Here is a 21396-nt window from a genome sequence, read left to right as displayed (position 1 = left end):
AATTTTAATAGTGAGACATCATGAGGTACAGTTGCAGACTTACACATTTTTGTGCTTGGGTTTCAATTATACAATGATCAAATATCCATCCCTCCACCAGTGCCCATTTCCCACCACCACGGATCCCAGTATCCCTCCCACCCCCCATCCCCCCCATCCTACCCTGTCTCTGTGGCAGAGCATTCCCCTCTGTTCTCTCTCTCCTTTTGGGTGTTGTGGTTTGCAAAAGAAACATTGAGTGGCAATCATGTTTGGTCTATAGTCTACTTTCAGCATGCTTCTCCCCTCCTGGGGGGATCCTCCCAACACCTTTATTTGGTGTTCCCCTCTTTATCTGAGATCCCTTTTCCCCTAGTATGTGTGGTTGGCCTCCAAGTCATGAAGTAAAATTCCTGGTAATAATCTCGGCCATTCTTGGGTGTTAGTCTCCTATTTTGTTACTTTATGTTCCCCAGATGAATGCAATCTTTCTATGTCTGTACCTCTCTTTCTGACTCATTTCGCTTAACATGATACTTTCCATGTAGTACCACTTGTATGTAAATTTCGTGACTTCATCTTTTCTAACAGCTACATAGTACTCCATTGTGTAAATGTACCAAAGTTTCTTTAACCAGTCATCTGTTCTCGGGCACTTAGGTATTTTCCAGATTCTGGCTATTGTAAAGAGTGCTGCAATAAACTGACAATTGCAGATGTCACTTCGACTATACTTTTTCCGTAGCATACTTTTTTAAGGAGTTGTTTACACACTGAATTTCATTTCACTTTTCCTGTGTCTTTGATTATGCTTCCTTACTCCAGCAAGTATTTCATTTCCATGTCCTACACACAGCTAAACATTTCAAAAGAAGTGTCTCTGCTGCTTTTCCTATTGCCTTTCTTCACTTTCCATGTGGACGTCAATTCCAAGAATCCACTGCTATACACATCTTGGCAAGAATGGTCATCTTTATCTACCAAATTTTGACAAACACTTGGCACAATTTCCTGCTCCCTTTGAAACACTTTTTCTCTGGCTTCTGAAATTATTTCAGGAGCATCTCAACCTTGGAATGGGAATTAGTTTATTCTTTTCTATACTGTTTGTTACTATTACAAACTTCTCAAGGTTGATGTAGTCTAGGGAGTGACACCTTTTCATCTTCCCTAGTTCCCTTTTTCATAGATGACATAATCTAATTGCAATATTTAAGAAATATGTATATTTATAGTTTAGATAATAAGGTTACAACAGTGTTTAATGTGTGGTTCTGATGTACTCAGTTTCTGGGCTGCACTGCCACCACTCAAGTGCCCCTTTCTTTGCACCTCATCTCTACGTTACCTCTGGTCTGACTTTTCTTCTCACCCACCAGTCCCCAATTCTTTTTTGATTGGTAGTTGTGGTTTTGGTGCATACTGTTACCTCCTTTCGTGCTGCTCCTGTGTTTCACCCAGGTTCTTGAGCTGCTTCTAGTTATTCCCCTCCACTGCCTTCTCCTGGACCTGCCATTCTCGGGTCTGTATTCCGGTATCCAAGATTTGCTGTCGATTGATATTTAAAGATATATTTCCTTTCATTTATCATGTGAGTTAAAAAAATGTGTGTCTAGCTTGCAACTCCACATTTGCACTCGAATATATAATTATGCCTCCAATTTCACTTGGCCAAATATAATTATTGATTTACATTTCCAAATATAGGTGTTAGAAATACCTACCTAGATTTTTATAAGCCAACATTTCCTGATTTGGAAGTTATTTTGTATTCAAATTTTTCAAAATACACACTCAATTTTCTAATAGTCTTTTTACCCCCTCTATAATATACTGGAATATTAAACAAATACATTAAATGAATATAAATCATTTTATCCATATGCATCTCTATTGTTATGATCCTGCTCAAGGATTTTATTAAACTTTTTTTCTATTCAATAAAATGCTTATTGATTAACCTTTTAAATTTTATTTATTTATTCATTTATTTTGGGGCCATAAGTGACAATGCTCAGGGGCTACTCCTGGCTTTCACTCAGGAATCACTCCTGACTGTGCTCAGGGGACCAGATGGGATGCTGGGGATTGAACCCCAGGTGAGTTGCATGAAAGGCAAATGCCTTACCTGCTGTACTATCTCTCCAGACCTGGGTTAACCTTTTACATTTAATAAAATTTTCTATGCCATTTCCTAAACTCCTATATGTACACTTATTAAATTTAATTAAAAATTAACTGCTCACTAGTATCTACATCCCTGCACTTTCTAATTTAATCCACTGGTTCTTACTTCTCTCAACTTCCCCCTCTTCTGCTAGACTTTATGTTCAATTATCTTCAATATTAGATATATACAAATGACTCCCTCAGTGACTAATTGCATTTTTTTCATTGTGGGATTCATTTTCTTCACAATATTTGTGTAAATTCCTCATTCTAATGAATCTGAATCAAGCTCAAATACTTCTTTAGGGAAACTCTCTTTGGATCATCTTTGATAAAACTACTCAAACATTCTTGAGAAATTTTGTGGGCCATTTAACCTTAAAATAAGTAAAGGATTTTTAGTGAATAATAGTAGAAGTAATAAGATATAAATACAAATATATTTCCAGAAAAAAATAAACCTGACATATCTGATACACTTTGACATAAGATAAGAAACAGCATGTTTAAAGACTATTGAAGCCAATTTTCAAAAATGATTAATAAATGCTATAAATCAGTAAGGATTATTCTGGCTCAAATATTTATAAAATATTTCCCAGGAATATTGACTAAAGAGATTCTCAGTATTTTAAAACTATAAATATTACCTTTTTTGTTACTGTGCAAAGAATATTGGACCACTGATCACAATTAAATAATTATTATTTTACTTTAAAATTGATCACTTGATCACTTGACTTCCCGTTAATCATCAATTTGCTTGGGCGGGCACCAGTAATGTCTCCATTTGTCCCTGTTGCGTGCTAGTGTAGCCCAATGGCATCTGTTCGTTCCAGGAACATGAAGAGCCTCAAGCCAATTGTTCATGATCTTGATGAAGAAGTCTGACCATCTGGTAGGTGGGCGGCCACGCAGTCTTTTGATATCCCATGGAATCCAGTCGGTAATGGCTCTAGTCCAGCGGTCGTCTCTAAATCTCATTATGTGACCAGCCCAACTGATTTTTGACGCCTTGGCAAACGAGACAGTGTCCTTGATTCTTGACCATCGATGGAGGTCGAAACTCCGGATTCTTTCTCTCTCAGAAGGCCAAATATAAACTTCGGATATGGGAGTCTCCCAGTAGATGGTTCCACAATGAAATAGACCACATCATATTCAATCGATGGTTTTGCCTGATTGATGCTGCTGTTGTCCCAAAATTCCAAACTGTATCGGACCACCATCTCCTTCATGAAAAATTCTACTTCACAGAGCGGGGAGAAAGGGCTGCAAAGTTTAAGAAGAGAACTCGCAGAATGACCAACAACTGGGAGCTCTTTGGCACTATTGCTGCAACATGGGAAGATGCCATTGTTGACGAGGAATACGATCGACTGGTTCAGCACCTCCATGATTGTACAAGGAACGCCAAGAGAGAGCCACAAAAAATGCCTGTCTTTGAAAACTCTTGAGCTTATTCGCCAACGTGGTTTGGTGCATGCCTCAGGCAACTGCAAGCAAACGTCTGAGCTTGCAAAGCAGTGCAGAAATGCGATCAAGGAAGACCTCAAAGAGAGAACAGCAGAAGTGCTGGTAGATGCAGCAGTAGCCGGCAAAAGTATTCATAACGCCCGCCTGTCCTTCACCACCTACAAGACCAAGTTGACTGCCGTCCGATGTCCTGATGGATCTATCACATCTTCCAGAAGGGCAATGAAGAAGACTATCCATGACTTCTACTCAAATCTCTTCGATAGCCATGTCCACCTGCCGACATATCAAATTCCACAGGATGGATAGGTTGTTCCCAATGTTTTCCCTTCCGAAATCTGACACGCCATTTCGTCAGTAAAGAAACGAACAGCACCTGGCCCAGACAAGGCCAGATATGAACACCTGAAGAACCTGCCATCAGTACTCATCATTATGCTGGCTCGGCTCTTCACAAGCTACCTGTCTGAATGCAAGGTTCTGTCCCAGTGGAAAACCAACAGGGCTCTACTACTGTATGAGAAGGGAGACATCCACGACATTGGCAACTATCGCCCAATCTGCCTATTATCTGTCATCTACAAGTTGTTCACTTGAGTTATCCTGAATAGGATTGGCAGAACACTAGATTTAGGAAAACCATGCAAGCAAGCCGGGTTCCGCAAATGATTCAGCACCATCGACCATATCCACACAATAACCAAACTCATTGAGGTTTCTCGGAAGTTCAATATACCTCTCTGTCTAACGGTCATTGATTTAAAGAAGGTCTTTTTAAAATTATAGATTGTATTTACTTTAAAGGGTTGGAGTGATAGCACAGCGGTATGGCATTTGCCTTGCACACAGCTGGCCCGGCCAAGTGGGTTCTATTCCTCCACCCCTCTTGGAGTGCCTGGTAAGCTACTGAGAGTTTCTTGCCTGCACAGTAAAGTTTGGCAAGCTCCCCGTGACGTATTCGATATGCCAAACACAGTAACAACAAGTCTCACGATGGAGATGTTACTGGGCCTGCTTGAGCAAATCGATGAATAACGAGAGGACTGTGACCATGATTTACTTTAAAATATTTGGTTGTGGGATTGAGACTTAATGCAGCATTTAGGTTGCTTGAATAGCATGCACCCAACCTTGGTTCAATCCATAACACCACATAGTCCCTTAAGCATCTCTTGCCAATGTAGCCTTGCAACATACCACTCCCTACACACACACACACACACACACACACACACACACACACACACAGATACCTTGAACTACTGGTTGTGGCCTGAGCACTGCTGGCACGGTCCAGGTACCCCAGAACCTTAGGGCCTGAGAAGCACCACATCCTTAGGCTCTCTGTATTGAATCACTGACCTGGTTGGTGTAGAATCTCACAGGTGCTCCCTCAGCCCCAAAGGCTCAAGAGACACAAATAGACTTGGCACAAATAGTATTGAGAATTACTATATAAAATAGTGTAGCACTGTTTGTTTCGAGTGCAAGTCAGCATTGCCATGTTATTAGGGATTATTTATTTGGAACTCCCCTAAATCCTTCACAGATGAGATTTACTTTTACTATGAATTGGGTTATTAAGGAATATGAAGGCAATGAAAAATAAAGCCTCTGGGTAAATAAGAGGCATGATCTTGCTACCTGTTTAGTGACATTAGAAACAGCACTGTCTGTTGAACAGGAAGAATATCTTTGTCTTCTAAGATGTTCAGTGCCAAAAGTCCATTAAAAATCAGGGAGAAAAACATGAAGAAAAATTTTTACAAACTAAGTCAATACATGCTAAATATATAAATTGAGTAAATTCACTGAGGCAAGTAGCAGATTGATGGTTGTTTAGAGCTGGTAGCAAAGGGAACTTGGGACTGTACAAGTAGTATATAGGCTAGAGTACTTATCCTAGATGCAAGCAACCTGGGTTCAATCCCTGGAATCACATATGGTCCTCTAAGACCAGCCAGAGTGATAGATTCCTGAACACAGAGCCAGGAGAACGCCCTGAGCACTGCTGGGTTTGACCTATACCCATCACCTCCTCGAAACATAAAAAGGATGAGTGGTGTCTATTGAACAGAAGAAGATGAAAAGGCTTAGAACTAAGTAATACTAGCACATTATGGATGTCACTATTGCTGGTGAAATTCACAATTCAACTGCTAATGTTTATGTTATGTTACTGTCACTGTCACTTTCCTCCCGTTGTTCATCAGTTTGCTCAAGTGGGCCCAGTAACATTGTGAGACTTGTTACTGTGTTTGGCATATTGAATACATCACTGGTAGCTTGCCAGGCTTTGCCATATGGGCGAGATACTCTTGGTAGCTTGCTGGACTCTCCAAGAGGGGCAGAGGAATCGAACTCGGGTTGACAGAGTCGGTTGCATGCAACGCAAACACCCTACTTGCTGTGCTATTGCCCCAGCCCTTATGTTATGTAAAGAGTCAAATTTTATGAAAAATTAAAATAAAACACTTTGACCCTTAAAATCAATAATTATTTTATAATAACTTTTAGAATCAAGGGTAAGTAGAAACAGGTGAAAAATAATTGAATACGATGTTTAATGTTTATTATCATAATTAAAAATATGTTTTAAAACACTAAGTTAAAAGGGTAATAATTGAATTACTATCCTATTAGAAACAAAGGGAAAAGCCTATGTGGGAAGTTAGTGATATGCAGTATTTGAGACTTATGAAAAATTAATAAACTTACTGAAAAAAGACTAATATTATTAAATAAAAATGCCAAAAAGAGTCATTCTATAATTCTTCTTGAGTTTTTAGTTTAAATTTTTCAAATGTCATGTCCTACATGTGACACATAAAAAAATGAAGTCACAATTTCCAAGTATATTTCTTCATGATAGACTAGCTTGCCGGGCTCTCTGAGAGGGACAGAGGAATCAAAACCGGGTCAGCCGCATACAAGGCAAACACCCTACCCCTATGGTATCACTCTGGTCCAGAGCTTACAACAGATGAAAGAATTACAAAATTGTTTTTTCTTGAAGTTATACAAAAGGATAAGAATATTTTTTTAAAGTGACAGATCTGGAAAATGTAATCAAAACAAATTATTTTTAAATAAATCACCGAATGTTATTACCTCTGTGGTACTGAAAGACTAAAATCAAATTAACTCTCTTCTGGGGCCCAAGATATTAGCTGTTAATAAGGCAAGGCCAACCAGATTTCAAACCCCAGAACTGCTTATAGTCCTCCAAAACTATCAGGAAAGATCCCTGAGCACAGAGTCAGCAGTAAATCCTGAATGCAGTCATGTGTGACCCAAATATAAAAAGCCAAAAAAACAAAACACAATGTTTTTATTTCAACATAACAACTCACTTTTATCTAAATAAAATTTATTGCATTTGTTAATATATTTGGGTTTTATTATAACTATGTAACCCAGATATTATTGATATGCAAAATAACTTTGAAATTAGACTTTAACTATGTTAAAAATTTGAAGAAAGTGGTATATACATGCACAGTTATTGAGCATTAGCTAGTGAATAAATCATAAATAAATTAATCGCCCAAAATTATATTGATAATATCGTAAACATTTCAGTTTGAGTTTCCTGCCTCCAGATTATATTAACTTCAGAATTCTATGCATCTATTGACACAGGTCGGGTATTTTCTTCTTTTTCTTACAGCATCTGATTAGTTAATGTATTATTTTATGTATGATGGTAACAATGATTCTATTTAATACTGTTTAATTGCCTCATTTTATTATCAGGCACAGCTTAATCCAACAGCTTTGAACAATTAAAATTAGGATTCAGTAGAAATGTTTGTGTAATTATTTTTAATATATGAATATATTAGACCATAAATTATATATCTCTGTAAGGAGAGAAGTAGCTAGTAGTTACTTCTTGTCAACGAACTATGATATACTTTAATAAAAATACATAGATATTAAGTCCCTATTTTACAAATGAGGAAGCTGAGACTCAGTTTTGTTGCAAGAATGAGATAAGTTAATGTATGAAATCACTTATCACATTATCTGTCACATGTTAATGTTTAACTACTCCTGTTATCACTTGAATAAATGTCCTCATAACTGAAATCTTTACAGAGCAAAATTTTTATCCTTTATATTCTAAGTTCTTAGACAACGTTCAAGTCAGGGGCTAAAATTTTAATTCTTATAAATAACACCAGAGAGCAATAAAAGTTGCATCCTCCAAATATACTTTAATATAAGGATTATTTAGAAATATTTTAAGAGATAAAAGACTCAGGAATTTTTTTCTTTTCATCTTTCTCAAAGCTACTCCCCAAATTAGATATGAGATCTATTCATGGAAGACACCTTTAATAGAAAAATAAGTAAATAAAAAAGGCCATGAGCTAGAAAAAAAAGTTTAGCAAAACCTGATTGCTCAATGTTCCCTTTATGTTCTTTTGAACTGGCAAGTTTTTTTTTTTAACAAAGTTTTGCTTCTCCTATATTTCTGTGAACAGTTTTTCTTGGCTTTGGGAACCCAGACTCCTAACTCCTCCTTAAGCTAAGGTTCTAGAAAAATCTTTTCTTGTCTCACTTTCTCTGGACTCTCATATTTATAAATTCCCCTTATGTATGAGTTAAATTGTTTTTCTTCTATTAATATCTCTTAATTACTAAACTATTCAAATGAAACTAAAAGAGTACAAAGAAATGTTGTCAACCTCTAAAGGACCAAACATGGTAACCTCTCAGGGTCAGTATTGCAAACCATAATGCCCAAAAGTAGAGAGAGATTATGGGGAATCATGTCTGCCTTGGAGGCAGAGGGAGGGTCGGAAGGGGGGGGGGTTCCGGGAATATTGGTGGTTGAGAATGTGCACTGGTCGAGGGATGGGTGTTGATCATTGTGTGATTGTAACCCAAATATGAAAGCTTGTAACTATCTCACGGTGATTCAATAAATTTTTTTTTAAAAAATGAAAAAAAAATAAATAAATAAATAAAATTTAAGAATGGCCGCAGATAAAAAAAAAAAAAAACAAAGAAATCTTGTCAACCTCTATAAAATCTTTACACTTTAGTTACTTTTTAGGATATTTTAATAAAGATAATTAAAATTGATAAATAAAGTGTGAGAAAAAGCAAAACCTTAACCAAAAAAATAGCTAAAAAGCATAAAACAAAAAATCAACTATGAGAAAAGTAAAGTAAAAAATCATGGGAAAAGCAGTTAAAATAAGCTAATATTATACTAGTGACTAGATTTTATTTGCTTCAAGTAAAGTAGAAAAGGTGATATTTTTAAAATATTTTTACATAAGAGTATAAAAAATAAAACGATGTTTTCAACAGCAATATTATTTGTGTTAAAATTAGGAAATAACACTAAATGGTATTTGCCAAAACTTAATATATTAACGTGTCATTCTTCTTCTTCCTCCCCCAGGTCAGTCATTACTCAAACCCAGGACTTCACTTACTCTGCGTATGCATACATGCCCCAGATGTCCTCTGGGACTCTGGGCACACATCATCCCAAAGCCTCTTCCAATGCTGTGCCTGGCTGTCTTCCTCCCTCAGGTTGTACAACCACACAGGCCAGATACTGCTGGGGGCGTGGCCTCTTCGGAACTGGGTGTGGCCTCCGTGGAAGTGGGCGTGGCCTATTTGGGGGCCGGCCAATGCACACGTGACAGCAGGTAGTTTATCAATACCTAGAAATCTCGTGTAACATCTCAGCCTCCATACCTACACACCAATATGAAGAACCAACTCAAATCCCCACCACGAGGGGAGCACGATGAAAAGAGTCCAGAAGCCTCAGTAAGTGCTACTCACCAAATGGACCTTGATGAGAAAGAATTCAGATATTAAGTAATGAAGATGAATAATCAACTCAATGAAGCAGTGAGAAAAATATCCAGTAAATTAAAGGAGGACATGAAAGAAACAATCGAGAAAATCCAGGAAGAAATTAGAACAGAAATTGGAAAGCTACGCACAGAAATGTCATGAATAAAAGATTCTGTAGTTCAAATAAAAACTCAGTCTGTGCCCTCAACAGCAGAATGGCTACAACTGAAGACATAATCAGTGAGCTGGAAGTTCAGATGCACCAAGTCTACAGGCAACAACTGACAATGGCAAGAGATCTCAAAATTGCTCTAGAGCAAATAAGAGTCCTAGGAGATGATTCTAAGAGGAACAGCAATAGAATCATTGGAATACCAGAAGGTCAGAGAAACAATCCCAATAAAAACGCCACGGCCAAACAAATCATAGCAGAAAAGTTCCCAGACCTGGACAATGCAGCCATTCAGATTCAAGGATCCCGAAAAGTGCCAGCTAAGAGATCCTAATAAAAACACACCAAGACATATTGTAGTTAGAATGATCGATGCTGCGGATAGAGACACAATACTGCAAGCAGCAAGGTCAAAGAAGGAAATCACATAAAAAGGAGCAACCCTTAGATTCACTGCAGACCTATCAGAGGAAAACATCCAAGCCCAAAAGCAATGGTGGGATATAGTGAAAAAACACACTGAAATGAATGCTTCATCAAGAATACTCTATCCGGCTAAACTCTCACTCAAACTTGAAGCAACGGAACATTATTTTGTGTATAAACAACAGCCAGTAACTTCATAGATTAAAAACCAAACCTAAAAGAAGGGCTAAAGGGCCTACTATAAGATGAGACAAACCATACAAGCACAACAAACCCTGACAGAAAGATGATACAAACCCCATAACAATAATCTTTCTCAAATTCAATGATCTACACTTACCAATTAAGAGAAACAGTGTGGCAAAATGGATTTAGAGACAGAACCCAACATTCTGCTGCCTAAAAGAAACTCATTTGAACAGTTAGAGAAAATACAGACCAAAAGTTAAAGGATGGAAAACAATCCTGCAAGGAAACATTTCCCTAGTATCCGACAGCATAAATTTCAGGTTGAAAAAGATTAGAAGTGACAGCAAAGGCCATTTTCTATTTATCAAAGGATATGTACAACAGGAAGAAATCACACTCTTAAATGTATATGGACCTAATGAGGGAGCAGCTAAATATTTAAAACAACTGCTAACAGATTTTAAGGAAGACATTGAAACCAACACAATAGTAATCGGAGACTTCAACATTGCTTTATCACCTCTGCATAGACCAGTTCGAACAAAACTCACCAAGGAAACACTGACTTTGAAGGAAGAAACATAAGAGAGAGGCCTTATAGACCTATACAGGGCTTTACACCCCAACAAGAAAGAATACACATTCTTCTCCAGTGAACACAAAACATTTTCCAAAATAGACCATGTCCTAGGCCACAAAACATAACTCAATAGAATCAGAAACATAGAAATAGTATCAACAATATTTATAGATCAGGATGCACTGAAGATATAAGTGAATCACACACAGACAAGGAGAACCAAATAAAACACCTGCAACATCAACAACTCAATGTTGAACAATGAAAGGGTCAGGAAGGATCACGAATCATGACCATCCTGTTATTCGTCGATTGCCTTGAGCAGGCCCAGTAACATCTCCTTCATCCTAGCCCTGAGATTTTTAAAAAAGTGCTATATTCAAGGTTCTTTAGGAGAATGAGACCCATCATTGTTACCGGTATTTGACATATTGGGTACGCCACAGGGAGTTTGCCAGACTCTGCCATGTGGGCAGGTTACATTCGGTAGCCTGCCAGTTTGTCCAAAGTAAAAATAAGGGTCAGGAAGGAAGTCAAGGACAAAATCAAAACATACCTGGAAACAAATGAGAATGAGGATACTAGCTACCAGAACCTATGGGATGCAGCTACAGCTGTGTTGCCATGTTAAGGGGAAATTTTATAGCTCTGCAATCATTTCTCAGGAAGGAAGAAAGGGCCCACATAAAAAACTTGACTTCACAGCTCAAGATCTTGGAATAGGACCAACAAGCAGAGCCCAATCCAGGCAGAAGGAAATAGATCATAGAACTTAGAGCAGAAATCAACAACATGGAAACCCAAATCACAATACAAAAGATTAAGGAAACCAAGAGCTGGTACTTCAACAAAATAAACAAGATAGATTAACCCTCTAGCAAGACTCACAAAGAAAGAGAGAGATAGAAACCCAAAAAACCTAATCAGAAATGAGAAGAGGGATATCATAACAGAAACCAAAGAAATTCAAAGATCATCAGAGTAATTTGAAAGTCTCTATAAAGAAACAAGAGAACCTTGAAAAAATGGATAAATTCTTGGATTCCTATAATCTCCCAAGGCTGAATCAAGAGGTTCTAGAGTACCTGAATAGTCATATTAACATGAAGGATATTGAAAATGAACTCAAAAGCCTTCCCAAAAACAAATGCCCAGGTACAAATGGATTCACTAGTGAATTTTCCCAAACATTTAAATAATAGGACCAATTGCCATTTCTTCTCAAGCTTTTCCAGTAAACTGATGAATCAAAAACTCTCCCAAACTGTTTCTATGAAGCCCATATCTCTCTATTATTAAAAGGGAAAAAAAAGACACCACAAGCAAAGAAAACTACAGGCCAATATCCCTGATGAACACGGATGCAAAGATTCTCAACAAAATACTAGCAAATGGAATTCAACAACTCATAAAAAAATCATACACCGTGACCAAGTGGAATTCATCCTTAGGGATACAAGGATGGTTTAACATTCAGAAATCAATCAACAAAAACCATCATATAAACAAAAGATAAAAACCACATGATCATATAAATAGATTCAGAGAAAGTATCTGACAAGATCCAGCACCCATTTTTGATGAAAACCCTAGCCAAAATGAGTATAGAAGGGACTATCCTCAATATAGTTAAAGCCATCTACCACAAGCCTATGTCTAGCATGATCCTCAATGAGAAAAAACTAAGAGCCTTCCCTCTAAGATCAGGGATGAGACAAGGAGGCCCACTGTCTCCACTGCTGTTGAATACAGTACTGGAAGTACTTGCAATAGCAGTTAGCCAAGAAAAAGATACTAAGGGCATTCAGGTAAGAAAAGAAGAAATCAAGCATTCACTATTTGCAGATGATACGATGCTATACTTAGAGAACCCTAAAACCTCCACCAAGAAACTTCTAGAAACAATGCACTTTTATAGTAAAGTTGCAGGCTATAAAATCAACACACAAAAGTTTCATGGCATTCTTATATGCAAATAGTGAGAGAGAAGAAAGTGACATTAAAAACAATCCTGTTCACAATTATGCCCCAGACAATCAAGTACATAGGAATAAGCTTAACAAAGGAAGTAAAAGACCTGTACAAAGAATACTACAAAACGCTACTTCAGGATACAAAAGAGGAAACGAGAAAATGGAAAGATAGCCCCTGCTCATGAATCGGGAGTATTAACATTGTCAAAATTGCAATACTCCCCAAATCACTGTGCAAATTAAATGTGATCCCTATAATGATAACGATGACATTCTTCAAAGAATTGGAGCAAACACTCCTGAAATTCATATAGAACAATAAGCCCCCACGAATAGCTAAAGCAATTCTTGGGAAAAAGGAAATGGGAGGAATCAACCTCCCTAACTGCAAACTCTACTACAAAGTAGTAATAATTAAAACAGTATGGTACTGGAACAAAGCAGAGCTGCAGACCAATGGAACAGTGTTGAATATACTGACATTTCCCCCAAACATGATCATCTAATCTTTGATAAGGGAGCAAGAAATGTGAATTGGAGCAAGGAAAGCATCTTTAACAAATTGTGCTGGCAAAACTGAACAGCTACATTTAAAAAAAATGGGCTCAGATATCTGCCCAACACCATGTATGAAAGTGAGCTCAAATTGGATTAAAGACTTCAAAATAAGATCAGAATACATAAGGTACATTGAAGAAAAGGTTGCAAAACCCTCCACTATGTTGAAGCTAACGGTATCTTCAAAGATGACATACCACTGGCTAAGTAGTTGAAAACAGATAAACAAATGGGACTATCTTAAACTAAGGAGCTTCTGCACCTCAAAAGAAACAGTGACCAAAATACAAAGACAATCTACAGAATGGGAATGGTTATTCTCCCAATACCCATCTGACAAGGGGTTGATAGGTAAAGGTAAAGGCCCTCCCGTTTATCGTCAATTTGCTTGAGCGGGCCCAGTAACGTCTCCATTGGAGACTTTGTTGTTACTGTGTCTGGCATATCGAATACGTCACAGGGAGCTTGCCAGGCTCTGCCATGCGGGCGAGATACTCTCGGTAGCTTGCCGGGCTCTCCGAGAGGGGCGGAAGAATCGAACTTGAGTCCACCATGTTGGCCGCGTGTAAGGCGAACGCCCTAGTACTGGTTGAACTTCACAAGAAGAAAACATCTAACCCCATCAAAAAATGGGGCAAAGAAATGAACGGAAATTTTCTCAAAGAAGAAATCTGACTGGCAAAGAGGCATTACATTAACTATCACTTAATGCAGATCAAAATAACAATGAGATATCATCTCACACCACAGAGACTGGCCCATATGCAAAAGATAAAAAGCAACAGGTTTTTGCATGGATCTGGTGAGAAAGCCCCCCCCCCCCCTTTCACTGCTGGTGGAAATGCTGACTGGTTCAGCCCTTTTGGAAAACAGTATGGACGATTCTCAAAAAATTAGAAATTAAGCTCCCATTTGACACAGTAATACCACTCCTGGAAATACATCCTGAGAGGGCAAAAAAGTACAATCAAAATGGCATCTGCACTTCTATGTTCACTGCTGCTGCACTGTTCACAATAGTCAAAATTTGGAAAAAAAAAACCCGAGTGCTCGAGAACAGATGACTGGTAAAAAATACTTTGGTACATCTACACAATGAAATACTATGCAGCTGTTAGAAAAGATGAAGTCATGAAATTTGCATACAAGTGGTACTACATTGAAAGTAACATGCTAAGTGAAATGTGTCAGAAAGAGAGGGACAAACAAAGAAAGACTGCGTTCATCTGGGGAATATAAAATACCAAAATATGAGACTGACACCCAAGAATAGCTGAGATAAGTATCAAGAGGTTCACTCCATGGCATGGAGGCCAGTTGCACATGATAGGGGGAAAGGTAGCTCAGATAAAGAAGGAAGCACCCAGTAAAGGGTGTGGAAGGATCCTCCCAGGATGGGAGATGCACGCTGAAAGTAGACTATAGACCAAATATGATTGCCACTCAATGCCTCTTTTGCCAATCACAGCACCCAAAAGGAGAGAGAGAACAAAAGGAAATGCCCTGCCACATAGGTGGGGTGGGCTGGGGGCTGGGGGCTGGGAGGGAGACTGTTTAAATTGATGATGGAGAATAGGCACTGGTGGAGGGATGGGTACTTAATCATTATATAACTGAAAGTCAAGCACTAAAATTTTAAGTCTACAACTGTACCTCATTGCGTTTATAACAAAAAATTTTTGAAAAGGAAAAAAAAGTCATTCTTAAGTTTCTCCTGAAAAATCTAAAGTTTTTAATTCTTGCTGAAAAAATTCGTTATATAAATATATCATTGGCTACTTTATAGGCATTTTGAATTGTTTTAAATATATAAGTAAGATATAATGTTAAAGCATAACAATATCTAGGAGTAAGCCTGGAGTAGTTCTGGATCTGGCCAAGAAATCAGGCACAAAATATTTTATTGTAATAGGTGAGGTTTTGTGAGAAAACTATTATAATAAACAAAAGTGGCTATTTCATATATTTGAAGAAAAAAAAGGCCTGAGTCTTCAGCTCAGATAGTCTTACTGTTACCATTTTAATAATAATGGGAGGATTTTGGAAAACCAGTTTCAGTCAGCTATGAGGGTATGTTTCCTGAATTGTATCCTGAGCTTATGGCACTGTTCTGGTCATAAAGCCCAAGATACATATTAATTCACACACCCATATCTGCATAATTAGATGTTAATTATACATGTGATGTATGAACAAACACATAGTCCTTATATGCCTGTGCAACTTCAGCACTTCTCAGGTTAATGCCCAACCCTGGATGCATCTCTCCCTATAGTTGTAGCTTGCTCTTTAAACAAACTTTTTTCCAAACCTGAGCTGTGACTCTTCAGAAATGATCCACATACTTGCCCAGGGTATGTGCTGTCTTTTTTTTTAAATACTGCTTGTCCTTGGATTCTTTCTACAATAAAGAGGATGGGTATAGCTGGACCCCCTTGATTCATCCCTACAAAACTGTAAAGTCACTAAACAAGTCAACAGTAACTAAAACGTATAACATCTACTTTTCCCCAACCCATTCATATCAACCTTCCTCAGACTGATTGACAAAGGCAAAATCCACTGGTATTCTGTGCTGACCACATCTTTTTTTTTTGATATTTATTTTGTGTTCCATTTTTATAAATTTCTTAAAATTAACTTTTATCTAAGTTTGTTTAAATTTAATAATAAAATAAAGAACTATGATATACTGTGCTGGGGCTGGAGCTGTATATAGTGGTAGTGCATTTGCTTTAACTGCTGTTGACCTGGGTTTGGTCCATGTACTCCCATATAGTACTCCACAAACTGTCAGGAGTAGTTCCTAAGTACAGACCCAGGAGTAATCCGTGAGCACTGCTGGGTGTGACCACAAACTAATTATGATGATAATGATAAAATAATAATAACAACAACAACAACAACAATAATAATAATAATACCTATGTTTGAGAGGATTAAAAAAATTCCCCGTTGTCCCTTTGAGTTTCTTTTAGAATGGATGAAGAATCAAACATCAAACAGATTAGTAGGAAGATAAAAAAAAAGAAATTTAGTTACTTATATTTTCAAAATTTATGTGGACATGGGGCTGGAGTGATAGCACAGTGGGTAGAGTTCGATTCCTCCGCCCCTCTCAGAGAGCCCAGCAAGCTACGGAGAATATCTCACCCACACAGCAAAGCCTGGCAAGCTACCCGTGACATATTCGATATGCCAAAAACAGTAACAGCAAGTCTCACAATGTGTTGTGAGACATTACTGGTGCTTGCAAAAGGAAATCAATTAACAATGGGAGGACAGTGCTACCAGTGTTATGTGGACATGAATTCCAAAACCAGTGGGGCAAAATAGGGGTGCAAATTAGGAGCTAAGGAATGCGGTAAGAGCCTGGGTTTCAAACCAAGAGAGGTAGACTAGATAGTCCAAAAGAGGGTAACACTTTTAAGAGGATAAAATATCTCTAATGAAATGGTTGTTCTGCCTTAGAGATAGATTTTTCTGACAAAGCATTTTTTCTGATAATAACTCTAAATATTTGGTGCAGTCAACTATAGTAATTTTCCAGAAAAAATTACTTAAAATTGTTTAAATGTTAATATGATTCATTAAGAAAATTAATTATTATCAAATAGCAAAGTGATAGGGTCTACTAAAGAAGAACTCACTTAGCCACTGAACTGGTCTTTTTGGAGATTGCAATGTAATTTTCCTATTAAATGCTCTTTGATATATTCCAAAAAGGATTCATTTGAATTATCTTTTATGCTAAAAAGAGAACTCTGCTTTTTTGCAGACTAGCCTTTTGTCATAGTATTTTTGAAATGTAAAATTCATCCACTATGGTAGGGTAATGTATTGTGGTTTGCATATGAATTGCTGCACTTCAACTATTCCTACTTCATTAACAAGCTACCAATTAACCACCAAGGCTATTAGTTTTTAAATTAACAAAGAAATGTTTCAGAAAGTTATAAGGAAAGAGATTAACATTTGATCAGATATTCAATTCAAAAGGCTGGGGTGCATACTTTGTATGGGGTGGCATGTTCAATAAGTCACACCCTCTGTCCCTGAAGTGGTCCCTTAAGTACTTTGAGCAGTCCACAATCACCTAAATGGTATAGTATCGAATGGTATAGTGACCCCCAAACCAAAAATATAATACAAAAATCATAAATAAATGAAGAGACTAGCATTGCTTTAATTAAAACTCCAGAGCTTTTGTGTGCTCTTGTCCTTTCAAGTCCATTTTTTCAACATCTCTCTAATTAAAATAAATCTCAATGACTCAATCACATATCAGAAATAAGGTTATATAATCTTATTGTATAATATTCTGCAAAAAAACCCATTAAGGTAAAAATAAAGTAAGTAAAGACAACAGTTCTAGGTTTATTTGACTTATCAATGATCACTTTATTTTTATTTTTTTTAATTTTATATATTTTTTTATTAGTGAGACATATAAGGTACAGTTGCAGACTTACAAATTTTTGTGCTTGGGTTTCAATTATACAATGATCAAATGCCCATCCCTGCACCAGTGCCCATTTCCCACCACCATGGATCCCAGTATCCCTCCCACCCCCCATGCCCCCCATCCCACCCTGCCTCTGTGGCAGGGAATTCCCTTTTGTTCTCTCTTATTGAGTGCTGTGGTTTGCAAAAGAGTCAAAGGCTGACAATAATGTTTGGTCTATAGTCTACTTTCAGCATGCTTCTCCCATCCTGGGAGGATCCTCCCAACACCTTTATTTGGTGTTCCCTTCTCTATCTGAGCTCCCTTTTCCCCTATGGACAATTCTCAAAAAATTAGAAATTGAGCTCCCATTTGACACAGCAATACCACTCCTGGGAATTTATCCCAGAGAGGCAAAAAAGTATAGTCGAAGTGACATCTGCAATTCTTTGTTCATTGCAGCACTCTTTAAAATAGCCAGAATCTGGAAAAAACCTGAGTGCCTGAGAATAGACTAGTTAAAGAAACTTGGTATATCTACACAATGGAGTACTATGTAGTTGTTAGAAAAGACAAAATCATGAAATTTACATACAAATGGTACTACATGGAAAGTATCGTGTTAAGCGAAATGACTCAGAAAGAAAGGGATAGACATAGAAAGATTGCATTCATCTGGGGAATATAAAGTAACAAAATAGGAGACTAACATTCAAGAATGGCCGAGATTAGTACCAGGAATTTTACTCCATGGCTTGGAGGATCACTTTATTTTAAATGTTTGTTTAATGCTTGTTTATCCAGGTAAGTGATAAATTAAAAATTAGTATTTGCTTTTGTAAAGCAAGTATTGTAGGTTAAAAATCACAGAAGTGACTTCACTCAAGAAAATGCTTTCACACACCAACATTTATCATAAGCTACTTCCTTATGAAAGGCACACAAACTAATAATAATAAGTCCACATAAATAAAATTGGTGTTAAGTTGATAAACAGCTATAAAACTTAAGACTTAGGTAAAGCACAAATGTAAAGCATACATTTTTTTAAGTATTGCCAGTTGGATAAAAATATGTACAAAGTTTAAAGAGGTAAGTAAATTTTGTAGTACTGAGATAATTATAGTCAGTGGCATTAGTGCCTGGGGATGCTGAGACTGGTGAAAGTCTGTGTGAGCTTCTACAGGCTTTGGACTCAAATTCCTGCCAGCCTCAAGAAGGAAGCTCTCAAGTTACACCTATGATGGACTTGATATTCTTATTGTATAACTTGTGCTTGAAGGAGTGTAAGTTTTGCTCAGGGATCACATGGCTGCCTGCTGGGAGAAAGCAATTCCAGAATTAACCATCACCCTGTCCTGCACCCCTACCCCTGTGCAGAAAATAGGACTATCAGTATGATGGCTGGTAACAACCAGGATGTTTCCTTACATCCACCCCCTACAGCTAACACAAAACCAGACCAAGCATACCTGTCCCACCTGTCTTTTATCCCTTCCCACCCAAGATAACTTGAAAATCCCATTTAGCCTCTTCCTAGGTGCAGTTTTGCCCCCTAAAGGTTGAGAGGGCACGTTGGGCGTGCACCCCGATAAACTTCTCCTGTTTCTTCACTTTAGCTGTCTCTGTGCCTCTGTCTGTCTGCATCAGGTAAAGTCAATGACCTTACAATGAGAAGATAAATAATGTAAAATAATTGTCTTACTTAGGAAATGGAGAGAGGAGAGAGTTAAAAGATAAAGTATATAATTAAAGCTAATAGATTACTACTGGATTTTATCAAACTTCCGGGTGCACATTAAAAGTTGGCTGAAAAATATTTGAATAAAAACACAAAACAAGACTGTATTTATCACACGCATAAGCAGCCCAGAGTGAAAGGAAGCACAGGAATGCATGATGCTTAACTTGCATTCTCCATTCTTTGTGTTCCATCGTTTTCATACTGCACTAGTATAGTCATGTAAGCAGTGTTGCTTTTGTAGTCATGATATCTAGCCCTTTCTTTAATGAACTCATCTAAAGTATGAGAATAAAGAGTATGATTTTTTTTTATTTTTGTACCCTTTGCAAATAGTTTGTTGCAGAAGGCAAATAGAGTTATCCTCTGGTAATGAGCTGCTTTCGTTTTAATAATAAAACAAAGATGCGATTTACTAAGTTGCCTAATCACAGCGGTAGGGCATTTGCCTTGCACGCAGCCAACATGGCCAACCCGAGTTCAATTTCTCCCCCCCACTCGGAGAGCCCGGCAAGCTACCGAGAGTATCTCGCCCGCACGGCAGAGCCTGGCAAGCTCCCCATGACGTATTCTATATGCCAAACACAGTAACAACAAAGTCTCCAATGGAGACGTTACTGGGCCCGCTCGAGCAAATCAAAAAATCTAGATAAAAACTGGACTCCTTTGAAATGCATATCTGAGTTCTTTGGAGATAGAAAAACTAGGGTACCACCCAGAGAAGTATCAACCCCCTTAGAAGAGAAGAATCATGAATTACAAAAAGTCATGATAAAAATATATAAAGAACATCAGCAGTTCAAGTCTATTCCCAAATCCTTATTACTAAATAATATATACATGCTATGCACCTGTGTGTGAATGTGTGGTTTAGATTGAAGCATTTAGTAACTCTAAGGATGACTTAATCAATTATATAACTTTTTTTTTTTGCATTCAGGTATAATCCCTACACCCATAGAGACAGCACTATTTGATAAAATTCAACTTTAAGACATTAGTGACATTACTGTACCATCATTTTAGCACTGTATCACTGTTATCCCCTTGTTCATCAACTTATTCGAGCAGGCGCCAGTAATGTCTCCATTCATGCCAGCCCTGAGATTTTAGCAGCCTCTTCTTACTCATCTTTCGCAACACTGCCATATTGGAGGCTCTTTCAGGGTCAGGGAAATGAGACCCATTATTATTACTGTTTTTGGCATATCGAATATGCCACAGGTAGCTTGCCCAGCTGTGCCATGTGGGAGGGATACTCTTGGTCGCTTGCCGGGCTCTCCGAGAGGTATATATACATAAATAGATCGTAGAAATATATATAATATATTACAACAAATATATATTATATATTTGTTGCCTACTGTCTGAACCCCATCAAATAGGCAAATAGGGTGTGGTAATTATGGAAAATGGGTAGGGAGTGTCTTATGATGTGTCCAGGAATATGTTCACTCATACGTGAAGCTCAGCCTGAGCTTGTGGAAAGCAGCCTGCAACTTGGTGATAGTTGGGTAGTGGAGGTCAGCTGCAAGGGCTGGGTCCCTTGGGACTCTCACCCACCCCCCCTCTGTGGTGCCCCGAGTGAAAACAGCCTGGCGCTGTAGCATAATTTCAAATTTATTATACAGAACAAAAAAATGGAGGTAAACCGCACGTACTTTCATTTGAGCATTTATTTGACCATTTCTTCTATAGTCTTTTGAGCCACACCAGTGGTTGTCAGGGCTTACTCCTGGCTCTGTTCAGGGATCACTCCTGCTAATGCTCAGGAAACATATTGTACCAGGAATCATACCCAGGTTGGCTGCATTTAAGGGAAGAGTTTTAGATGCTCTACTCTGTCTCTAGCCTCGCTAGTCT

This window comes from Sorex fumeus, unplaced genomic scaffold (genome assembly GCF_029834395.1).
Source record: "Sorex fumeus unplaced genomic scaffold, SorFum_2.1 ptg000034l, whole genome shotgun sequence".
Lineage (NCBI taxonomy): Eukaryota > Metazoa > Chordata > Mammalia > Eulipotyphla > Soricidae > Sorex > Sorex fumeus.
This window is presented reverse-complemented; position numbering follows the sequence as displayed.